Source organism: Gracilinanus agilis, chromosome 1, assembly GCF_016433145.1.
Source record: "Gracilinanus agilis isolate LMUSP501 chromosome 1, AgileGrace, whole genome shotgun sequence".
Lineage (NCBI taxonomy): Eukaryota > Metazoa > Chordata > Mammalia > Didelphimorphia > Didelphidae > Gracilinanus > Gracilinanus agilis.
The window spans coordinates 588862719-588875241 of NC_058130.1; positions in this window are offsets into that span (position 1 = coordinate 588862719).

A 12523-nucleotide genomic window follows, 5' to 3' on the forward strand; every position below is an offset into this window, starting at 1 on the left:
TAACATTTATCCTAAAATATGCTCTTTGGTTGGTAACTATTGACATGGTAAGTGTAGAAAATTACATATATCAAGAGAGAGACACCCCTAGCAATCATCCATCCTCCAAGTTTTGCAGCTGCCATAAGACAAAATCACAGGATCTTTCTATGTTTCTTTGATAGGAGATTAAATATAGCAGTTTAAATTGACAAGAGAGATTGTTCACATTTTGCTAACAAATCCTGTAAGACAGCTATTCCTGAGTGCCATAGCAAGCACTGCTGGCTCCAGTAAGAGGAACTTTGCTACTGACAAAGATTGCTCCGGCATACTATATTTTGTGCTTTCAATCTGACAAAACCTTGATTTAATGAAACAATCCTGCTAATGTCACTGTTGTAGTCAGATCCCCAGCATTAAGCAAAAGTGTTTGGGACATACTTTTTATCACTTGTTGATGCTCAATGATTGACTGATTCCCACAATTTTAGCTAGGCAAAAGTAACTCTAGAGAGGAGCTGATAAATGGAATTTATTTTCTAAGCAAAGGTAGTTCTTTTGAAACAAGCTGTAGACAAAATAAGAAAAATTTCACAAAAGAGTCATTCATTCATTTACATTTTTTTCAGATCATATACTTTTAAAAAAGTTTTATTAATTATTTTTGTCTTAAAGTTTTATTTCTGTTTATATTACCCACCTCACATACATACACACAAACCTCTTTTGCTCACCTTACAATAAACCTATCTCTGTAAGAAAGAAAAACAGTTAAGCAAAAACATCAGATACAATAACCATATCTGATAATGTTTACAACAGTTTGCCCCAATAAATCCCTGCCTTTCTAGGGAGAGGAAAGAGGTATGTTTTTTTCTTGTTAATGTTATTTCTTATTTTCATTATGTGAAACTAAAAATCTCCATGTGTGCAGCTTACTTTTATATGTATACCTACACTTACAAATATATACACATCTATATTCATCTTGTCACTTTCAAAGCTATCCTGCTTTTCTGTGATTCCTTTTGGCTTTCCTTTTGTTCTTTTATGCACTTTTAGAAAAATGCTTCAATGACTCTCCTTTCTTGTCTTTGTCTTTTTTTTTTCTTCTTCATATCCCTAGCCTTTTGACTTCTTCCCCACTGGAGGAAAAAAAAAAGGAAAAATCCTTATGATAAATATGAATAGTGAAGCAAAACAAATCCCCAAATTGGTCATGCCATGTTTCATTCTAGGTCAACTCCATCATTTCTTCATGCATTCATTTGAAAAGCATTTATTGATCATCTTCTATTTATGGAACACTATTCTAGGGGTAAGAAGTCCTTGACAGGGCAGCTGGGTAGTTCAGTGGATTTAGAGCCAGATGGGAGGTCCTAGGTTCAAATCCGGCCTCAGACACTTCCCAGCTGTGTGACCCTGGGCAAGTCACTTGACCCCCATTGCCCACCCTTACCACACTCTTCCACAAAGGAGTCAATACACAGAAGGTAAGGGTTAAAAAAAAAAAAAAAGAAGTCCTTGACCTCAAGGAACTTACTGTTAATTAGAGGGATAAAATATGATGACTGCATCATGAGGTTGCAAAATGGAGAACTGTGGATGAGAGTCCCAGGCAGAAGTTGGTATTTTAATTTCAATCAATCAACATTTTTTGAATGCCTATTGAATCTCTTTGCTTAGGAAATAGGATTATACTCCAAACAAAACAATCCCTACCCTCAGGGATCTTATATTCAATTGGAGGAAGCAATAACTATACATATAAGTAAAAACTAAATATTTAGAAAGTGAATACAAGGAAATTTGGTGGTAAAAGGGAAGTAGGTCTGAGGGATCAAGAAAGGTCTCATGTAGACCAATTCAGCTTTGAATGAATTCATAGATTCCTGGAGGCAGAGAGAGAATGAGGGAATATTATATTCCAGCTACAGGGGATAACCTATTCAAAGATACCAAGATAATAAATGGAATTTCATGAATGGAAAACAACAAACAAGTAGATCCATTTGGCTAGAATTTAGCATGTATATAGGGATAAACTGGAGTCAGATTGTAAAGGGCTTTATACAAAAACCAAGAATTTTTATTTTTAACTGAAGAAAAGAGGGACCCTCTGGAACTTTTTGAGGAAGGGAATGACAGATATATTTAAGAATATCATTTTTGGCAGCTAATTGGAGGATTGATTGGAGAAAAGAGAGGTGATAAGGGCTGTACTTGGGTTAATGAAATGTAATTTGAGTAAAGAGATACTTTGGACATAAAATGAACAAACTGTGGCATAAGGAATGAAGGAAAATGAGGTTTAGAACCTCCCTTACTAGAAGAATATAGGTACCCTTGACAGAAATAAGAACATTAAGTGGATCAGATGGGTTTGGGGCAAGAAGAGATGATGAGTTTCATTTCAAATATGCTGAGTTTGAGATGCCTTTGAAATATCCAGAAAGCCTAACAGGTTAATTAATAATATGAGAATAGAGCTCAGGAGAAAGATGGGGGCTAGATACATATATTGTAAATTGAATAGGTGAAGGCTAATGTGATCCTTGAGAGATTGTGTAGTGAGAGAAGAGCAGAGGGCCCAGGATTGTATCAGACCTTGTAATATACCCTTAGATAGGACACAGCCTACAGATGAGGATCTAGCAAAGGCCTTTAGAAGGAGTGATCAAATAGATAAGAGAAGAATCATGATGGATCAGTATCCTAAAGATCTAGGGAGGAAAATGTCCCTAAGAGGAGAAGGTATTGAATATTATCCAGAAGTGTAAGGACTGAGAAAAGACCACTGAATTTGGCAATTAAGAGATCATTGGTAACTCTAAAGAGAGGAATTTAGGTTGAGTGAAGCCAGATTGTCAGGGGCCAAGAAAAGAGGAAGTAGGTAAAAATGAAATAGATGTTTCTAAGAATTTGACTATGAAGGGAGGAGAGCCATAAGATGATAGTTAAGAGGATGGTAGAGTTTTTGAAGTATTATAGGAGACATTCTTTCTCCCCTCCCCGCCCCCATGGAGCTTGCTTAGAGTTGCTGTTCCTAGGTCTGGTGATGACATGGGTGCTTTGGGGCTTGTTTCCAAGCAAGGTAGCAGCCTACCACTAAAAGGACTTTGTGTTTTAGTATGATTCAGTAAACCCTTAGTGGTTCCCACCCTCTAACCATTACAACTGAGCCAGAGGCTATTTGATTTAAAAGGAGAGCTTCTAGGCTGACACTTGACAACTCTCTCCTGTTTTAAGTAGCTTTGACTCCAGTGAGAGGATGGTGGAGGGATGTATAATATTCCTTTGGCTACTCTGACACCTCTCTCATGCACAATGGGGACTCCACTAGGTTAGCTTGTGTCTAGACCTTTAGTTTCCTTTTCTGATTTATACTCCCTTCTTTGGGAAGATAATAAGTTAAAGGTGGACATGTCCAGGCTTGGAGGGCAACATTTGAGTTCAAGAAGTCTGGAGGCACCTGGCTGGACTGGTTAATTTTGGCTGACTGCAGAAATGGCTGAGTAAGAAGTTCAAAGGAAGTTGTGTTTGGGATGGAGAGATGGTGCAAAGACAATGTAAAATATAAAATGCCAAACTAGCAATCCTGTATACTGCATTGTTCTTTCTTTGGACTTTAGTACCAGCTTCCCAGAAGATTTTTAGTAGTTGTAATTTAAGTTCCTGAATATTATTTTAAGTGTTGATTTTTAATGTATAATTTACAGTGTTGGGATAAGTGACCTTTTCCAAACCTGATTCATGTTGTACATTGAGTGATTTTTAAACTACCCCCTTTGGGAGAAGCATTAGACATGAGTCATAAATAAAAACTTCCTGGGGTGGGGGTGGGGTGAAGGAAGAGGAGGTGCCAGGGTCATATACTTAGCCATTCAAAGAGTATGGGGAAAAGTGCTCCTTTTATTAGAATCCAGATTCTCCAGAACTGAACTCTGTTCAAACTGAATGCCTGGGTACAAGTGTACATAATAGGGAGTGAAAAAAGCCCTCTCAGTCCCAGTGTTGACTCAGCCATGGTTCCTTAAGGCTAAATAAGGATAAGATACCTGGACTTATTTGTAAATAAGGGAAAAGTCAGCAAATAGGGAGAAACTGAAGATTAGAGAGTGAAAGGGATGATTATAGGGGAAATGTGCCAGAAGAATTAGGAGAGGATGAAATCAGACCTTAAAAGGATTGATAGGAATTTAGTAGCTAGATGGCACCACTTCGTGATAGCACACCAGCCCAGAAGACTGGAGTTCAAATCTGACCTCAGACACTTAATAACCAGACAAGCCCTTTAACCCTGATTGTCTCTGTTTCCTCAGCTGTAAAATGAGCTGGAGAAGAACATGGAGAATCACTCCAGTGTCTGTCAAGAAAACCCCATTTAGGATATTATTGGGGATGTAGACACTAAACGATAACTCTAGCCCAACTATCAATAATATGGAATCAGGGCTTAATCAATGATACATGTAAAACCCAGTAGAATTGTACGTCAGCTAAGAAGGGTTAGGGGGGCTTGGGGGAGAGGGAAAGAACATGAAACATGTAACTATGGGAAAATATTCAAAATTAAAATAAAAAGAAAAAAGAAAACCCCATTTGAGGTCACAAAGAGTCAGATATAGCTGAAACAATTGAATAACAAAGGAATTTAACTGACAAAATAGGATGCAAAAAGTATTCTAAGGTTGTCCAATGAGACTCCGTGTTTTAGGAGAATGTACTCTGCCTGATGTGTCTACCATGTAGAGTCTGGAAGAATCTGTATCTAGAAGTTCATAATGTGAAATGAAGGGTCGTGGCTCTCTACCTTCAAAGCACATGGAAATATTCGGCATCTATTTCGAGTTTTCTTGCTTGTTGAAGGTTAAGAAAAGGGCCAGGTTGAAGGAAACCTCTCCTGCCCTACATGTTTTCTCTCTGGAATTTAAAAAATCTTGGCTAACAGGAAGGAGAGAGTGAATTTCTCCTTTGGAGTCATTTGTATGCACTTCCAATTCTAGCTCAGCATCCAAGCAAAAGGCTCTTTTAACACTGCACAGTAAGTGAGTAGCACATTTTCCTTGAATACCTGCATATGCCTCTAGGTGAAAAACTGGGTTCCTTCATTCTAAAGCAATCAAGAACTTCCATAAATGATATCAGCTAGGCTGTGTGTGTGTGTGTGTGTGTGTGTGTGTGTGTTGAAGCTGAATCAGGCAGAGCACACTATGCATTCTCCTAAGGACTATGACTCTTATTGGCCAGTCTTTCATTGATAATTGTTAAGTAAAGACACAAAGACAGTAAGAAAGGGGCAGAAGTCATCTAGTTTGACTGGAGCACATGGAGGGGAGCAATATGCAATAAGCTGGAAAGGTAGGATGGGTGACAATTGTAGAATATTAGGGCTTTAATGTTAAAGAGACAGTTTTAGCTGAGGTACACTAAACTAGATCTTAAAGGATCAGAAAAACAGAAATAGAGGAGTGCTGACCAGTCACAGAGGATCAGCCTATGTGATATCAATTTTGAGCAACATCTAGGTTCCAATTTGACTAGGCTTTACCTATAGAAATATGTATGCATCATATATAAATATGTAACATTTATAGTCAGTATTTATATGGCTCCTTATGATTTGCAAGGTGCTTTACAAATATTACTATTTTTATCCTCATAACAACCCTGGGAGGGAGGCATTATTATAATCCTTATTTTAGGGATGTATATACACAGCTGTCCTCTTGTAGATGCTGAGATCTTTTGCTTCCAAGTTGTTAAAGCATTTTAGTTAGGGTCACTGGAATAAGTTTGTCTAACTTTCACATTGCAGATGAGAAAACTGAGGCACAGAAAGGCCAAGTGACTTGCCCAACGTCACTTAGGTTGTAACTATCAGAGTTAGGAGAGCCATTGATTCTTCTGTTAATCGTAATATTTATGAATCAAATTATAGATTTTACGGGATTTTATACATCTGAAGAGCCTGAAAAAACCATAACCCCATTAAAAAATTTCTTGGGTAATCTTGCCAGTATCAAAGCAGGTTTCGTTCCATTGATACCGTGGTCTCCGTATTTCCTAGCGATGAATGTGCATCACTTTAGCATGGAAGGATTTTTAGAGTGGGATGAGACCAAGTCTGAAGCTCACAGTTAATACGCAAGTAAATGGAAACTAACAAGGTGAAGTGAGTTTTCCCCAAGGTCACTCTTTATCCTCTCCCTCTCTCCCTTTCCCTACCCCCCCCCCCCCCCCGGTCCCTCGGTCTCTTTCCCCTCCCCTCCCCCTGGGAGATTTCTATTTCTTCTGGCATCTATGTCTAAGAGAAACGCTTTTCCCATTGGATCAAAGTAACTGGCAGATACTGGCAAACAAATTAATTGAGGACGCTCATCCTCCGCCACCCTCTCTCTACCCTAAGCGGGCATCTCCACCTCGCCGCTGCCCCCTCCCATCTCTCTCCTGAGCACGCCCCTGCAAATCTACTTAAATCGCTGCTCCGATCCTATTAATCATGCTCCCTAAACTCCAGTTCGCGCGTGGGGGAGCATGGCCTAGTGAAGGAGTTTTTATGAGGACTGCCACGGGGGACGGGAGAAAGCGCAGAGAATTGCGCCCACCCTCCCCCCAATCTCCTAGGCTCTCTTGTACAACTCAATAGCATTTTGTGTAGGCTGGAAATTTTTCGCGCCCCCATGCAGACTAGGCACAAGGTTCAAGCAGCAAAGTCAAGGCTGCTTTCTCTGCTACGGCTCTTCGTCCCGGAGTCCCAAGACCACCCGAGCAGCGCCACCTACTGGCCACCCGGCACCCAGGAGGGGGTACTATCCAATAAGGTCTTGCCGCTACTCCGGCACGATTTTTCCTTTTAGCTTCCCGGGCTCATCTGCTCCGGCGCGGCAGGTAAGAAGATGGGGTGCTGAGGGAAGGATCTTGGGGTGGGGTATAGGGGAGAGGATGTAGGTCTCGAAGTTTGCTCCAGAACAGCGCAAGAAACAGCATCCACAAAAATGCCGGCGATGCAAGGGTTTGGGTTTGGGTTTGTTTTTTCCTTTCCAATCGTCCCAAAGTTGGAGGAGAAGCTGCAAAGGAATCAACTTTGCGTTGGGAGTCGAATAGGTCGTTGAGGGAGGAGAGTGGGCATTTATTTATCCTTCATAAAGCAGTGGGATGCTATAGGGGCTTGGAGGGTATGGTCAGGCAGCGACCTGGACTCTATGGGAGTAAGCTTCCAGCCGCGGGTACTCGCTTTGCTCGCGGGAAAGTGAAGCCTTTTGCGGCTGGGTAAGGCAGGCCGATTGGAAGCACTCGCTTTCCTTTGAGCTGGAGGCGGCTGCGGCGGTAGAGCGGCATCTCTGCAACCGCTGGAGAGGAGTTGCACCTCGTGCTGCAGAGAGCAGGGTGCGGAGGGCGTGGTTCAAGGGTTCTGCAGCCCCATGGCACATGTGTGCATTGGGGGAAGGGGCTGGCAGGACGGGGTCTGGGTGGTCCGAGTGCAGAGAAGGAAGGATGGATCGATGCTCGCGGGGCTCTGCATCTGGAGGGCTGGGTGGCTAGAGAAGAAAGATTGAGGTACTTAATGAAGTCTGAGCATCTGGGGAGGGGGCCATTTCCAGATGCCAGAGAAAGGAGAGTGTGTGCATGTGTGCGCGCGTGTGTGTCCGCGCGCGCACGCGCGTGAGTGAGTGGGTGTGTTTGGGTGTGTGTTGTGTGTACAGAGGATTAGGATTTGGGGGTGGGGGTTTGTCAACAAAGCTAGGGAGAAATGGAGTGTGGCTGAAGCTCTCTTAGGTCCTAGAAGCTCCAGAAGTATTGCGCTTGGAGGTGGGAGGAACGTTAGAGCAGAACAGTTTACCACCTGCCGGGTCCCCCACCGTACTTCAGTCTCTACTACCTGGGAGTGGGCCATGGGGACCAGGAAAATGCATATCGTGTGTGTACCCCTTTTGGTAGGAAGAAGACCCATTCTGGGGAGAGCTACTGTCCAGATCTCCCAAGCTTCTGGGGGAAGGAGGGAAGAGAGGAGAAAAGGGGAGGGGGGAGGGGGGAGGTTGTGGCACCGCTACAGCCGCTGTAGGTGGACATGCACGTGTGCACGCGGCCAGAGGAGGGCTTATTCCCGAACACAGCTTTTGGGTTGTATCCGAATTCAGGGAGCTGGAAAGTGTGTTCCGATTGGGAGGCGGGCGGGCGGTGCTGATATTACATTGCCTTTTGGAGTAGGGGATAAGAAAAAAAAAAAAAAACAACCTTGGTGTGATCTAAGGTACTTCGGAGGAGAAAGGAGAGTGGAGGAGATGGTGAAGTAGGACCGAATCTTTTTTAAATGCCCTGAAGTGATGGCTGCGGGGGCGGTTGTGCAAGCTTTTCCTGCGGCTATTTCTGACTGGGGCGTGGGGGCGGGTGCTGGGGGGGGGGGGACGGGGTGGCGACGGGTAGGGAGGAAAGCCCTCGGAGAATCCGTGCTGCAAAAAAGTTTTAAGCTAGAAAGCCTAGATTGGTCTCATCTTCATCTCCCACTGCAGTCAAAGACACAGGTACTCTCTTGCTCCCTTTTTTTTTTTTTTTTTTTTTTTTTTTTTTTTTTTTTAATTTGTCTATCGGTGTCTGCAACTGTTTCTTTTTAGGGGGAGGGGAGAGAAGTGGTTTAGTTTTCTCTCTTGGGTAGGGAAGTGTCCTGAAGAACTGGGAGGTAAGCTGGATCCTCATCGAGTAAGTAGCTTGCCTTGCCCCAGGTCTCTCTTGATGGTGGGAGCCTCTGTGGCTTCTTGGAGTTGTATCACCACTGAAGACACGATTCAGCACCCTGAGTTGGGTTAAGAGTATTAGGGTGCAGGGGACTCAATTTTGGTAGGGCTAACGGTGTCCGGAAACTGAAGGTAGCTTTCTAAGGTGCAATTTGTAAACTATTGGAGAAGCAAGAAACATTTGGAATGGGAGGATTCCTTGTCCTCACCCACCTGACACTTCCAGCGTCAGAGACCTGCCTTTTCTGGGGTTCGAAAGGCCCCCAAGATTGGGGAAGGGCACTCATAAGAGCAAATAATGCAGCATCACTTGGCCCAAATTTATTTCTTCTTTGAAAATAAACCTTCTTTACTTTGTTGAGACCAAGACCTGTGGGAAAACCCAGTAGAATTTGTGCTCTGACCCAAAATTCAATTGGGCTAAACTAGTTCTTTGCTGTAGATGGATAAAAGTTGTTTGTTAACCCACAGAGATTTGTTTTGCATGTGTCTGTTTTAAGAGGATCTTAAAACTGTCATTTTTATAATTTCCTACTTCTATCATTTCTTAAGGAAACTATTCAGAAAGCTTGTAGTTAGTTGGTCTATGTCTCTCTTGGTTTTGCGTTTCCTCCCAGAGTGTATGATTCTCCCTTTCCCCAGCTTTGTAGAGGCGAGTATTCATAGGGAGAGATTGTTTAAAAGCTCTACCCGCAAGAACTCTGTAATTTAGAATTTAGCGACTCTGTATTGATGCTCAATGATGCAAAATGAGGAGAATGATCCATAGAACTATGAAAATGTAAATATGGTCATACCCTTGTTTGTGATGCCTGGTATCTTGTGCCTCCCTGTGTTTTTTATTTTAATGATCAGTGGGTCTGTGAAGATCACAGACCATTTTCAACTTATTTTCACTTTCAGGATCTGCTGTGGTTAAAAAAAAATCTATCACCCCGCTGTCAGCCTGATGATGAACCCTTCCAAATAGCTCTACTGGTGTTTGAACAATAGATATTGCTTCAATATACACAGTGTTTTCTTCACAACTAGTGAGGTAGGTAGTATAAATAGTAATATCCTTATTTTTAAAGATAAAAAAAAGACTAGGATTAGTATCAGCTGGAATAAAAATTAAGGTCATCTGAGTTTATCGTTTCTCCCCCATCTCCCCCCACCTCCAATGCTGCCTCAGTCATGTGGCTCTAGTTTGAAGGAAAATGTTCTAAAGTCAACAGGGAAAAAAAGCTAGAATCAGGCCAAGGAAGACAGTGTCCTTACCAGATGCTTTCCCTTCCTTTCTCTGTGTAGGCAAATATGTGCCAAAGAGCCCCCACATTGCAAGGTGGGAGGAGGGCCTTGAGAAGTTTTTAAAAAATAAAGACCAAAGGGCCCCTTTATTAAACTTTTGCTTGCTGAATTCAATAGTTTGTCACTGGACATTTACTGAAAACTTTTCCAGCTTGCTGGATTAACATAATTTGTGTCACATCTATCTACTATTTTCCCTTCCTGCTGCCATCCCAGTATATAGTTAATCATTACCATTCACCTAGGAGACTGAAATAGTCTCTTCTACCCCAGCCCTTTACCCCCAACCTTCTTACTATTGCCAGAGGAAAAAGGAGTATCAGGCCCTGTAGAACATGCATACTGTGATATCAAAGTAGGACTTAAATTGAGGAGTGTTTAGCATTCAATAAATATTAGCTGATGATGTGGGCTTCAGTTCACTAAGTTTTTACTCTATGAGCTCTCAAAGAACTAAGACCTTTCAACCATGTAATTGACTCTGAATGAATAATTAAAAGGCATTTATGAAGTATTTAATACATCAAGCACTGTACTAAGTGCTGGGAATACAAATAGAAAAAGAAGTATATGTGTGCACATGTGAAGCACATGTGTAATGTGATGACAGTACTCATCCTCAAGAGGCTCCTACTCTTTGAGGAAGACAGCTGGTGAAGGAAGGTGAATGGGGCTAGGCATGGAAATCCTTTGGATATCTCATGGGAGTGGTCTATTCCCAATGCAAAGGAGAGAGAGGTGATGGACTTAAGGGGTCCTTTGGAAGGGGTAGAGATAGGGGAAGGTGGTTAGTTTGGCTAGAAGGGAAAAAGGAGAAAAGATAAACTGGCAGAAAAAAGTTGTGAGTGGCCTATGGATAGGGAAGAGGAAAGACATTCCTACTTGGTGACAGCTCTATCCAGGGCCTTCCAGGCACTCTTGGTGGGGTCTAAGGCAGCCTGCCTCTGAAGAGAAGTTGGCTTATACCATTTACTGCAAGGATTTGCGTGGTATTCAGTAAATCACTATCTGATCCACACCAGACCCCACAGGAAGCCCATGAGCCCAAATCATTTAACAATGCTCCTAATTGACAAAGGGATGAATATCCCTATATTTTTCCCTTTTTTCATTCATTCATTCATTCATTTATTTGATTAATTAATTTAGAATATTTTCCCATAGTTACATGATTTGTATTCTTTCCATCCCCTCCTCCCTTCCCCTTCTTGTAGCCAACAAGCAATTCAACTGGGTTTTACATGTATCACTGATTGGGACTTATTTCCATATTATTAATATTTGCAATAGAGTTTTTTCCTTTATTTTAAAAGCTTATTGTTACCTGCTTACCATTTCATTTATATAATTTATTCAGAAGCCCCAGGGTAAAAAACAATCAACCAGCAAAAGATATGTATTTATTTAGTGCCTACTATGTGCCAGGCACTGTGCTAGGTGCTGGGATATTAGTACACAGAATAAAAATCCCCTCTTTTTAAGTGCTTGCATTCTAACAGAGGAGAAAATGACTGCATACCTAAACATACCCAGTATAAATATAAAGTGACTAAGAAACAGACCTACAAGTAGTTAAATACAAGGTAGTTTGGAAGGGAGGACACTAGCAATTTGGGGCTGGTGGGATTTGGGAAAGACTTCAGGCAGAAGATGGTGCTTTAGTTGTATCTTAAAGGAAGAGAGGGAGTCTGAGGTGGATTTCAGGAATAGTGCATTCCAGGGTTGGGAATGGCAGGTACAAAGGCAAAGAAATGGAAAATGAATTGTGGTACTTGGCGGAGAGGTTAATTTAGCTGGATAAGAGAGTGCAATAAGAGGGGAGGGCTGCTGATAACGTCCTGTGAGATCAGACAAAAAGTTTGTGAATAGCTTTAAAAGTTAAATACAGGAGTTTATATTTGATCCTAGAGCCTATAGAAGCCACTGGAATTGACTGAATGGGGGATTAACACATGGTCAGATCTGTACATAAGAATTTTGTGTGCTGCCTTTGGCAACAGTATATAAGATGTGACTAGAGTGCATGGAAAGCCATTGAAATAATTTATATATATTCTTTTTTTTTTTTTTTTAATTTTAAACCCTTAACTTCTGTGTATTGACTTATAGGTGGAAGAGTGGTAAGGGTAGGCAATGGGGGTCAAGTGACTTGCCCAGGGTCACACAGCTGGGAAGTGTCTGAGGCCGGCTTTGAACCTAGGACCTCCTGTCTCTAGGCCTGACTCTCAATCCACTGAGCCACCCAGCTGCCCCCTCCATTGAAATAATTTAAATGAAAGGTGATGAGAGCCTGAACTGCCAGTTATCTCCCTCCCAAAGTACATTGTATTTAACTATTTTTGTATGCATTTGTATTTATTTTATGTTGATGTCATATATTTGTTTATGTGTATGTAGGTGTAAGGGTATATCCTAGGTCTCCCCTATCAGCAGGTAAACTTGAGAGTAGAGACTCATTCTTTGGACTTGTATTCCTCAATGCTCAGTACTTCCTGGATGCTTAATAAATGCCTGTT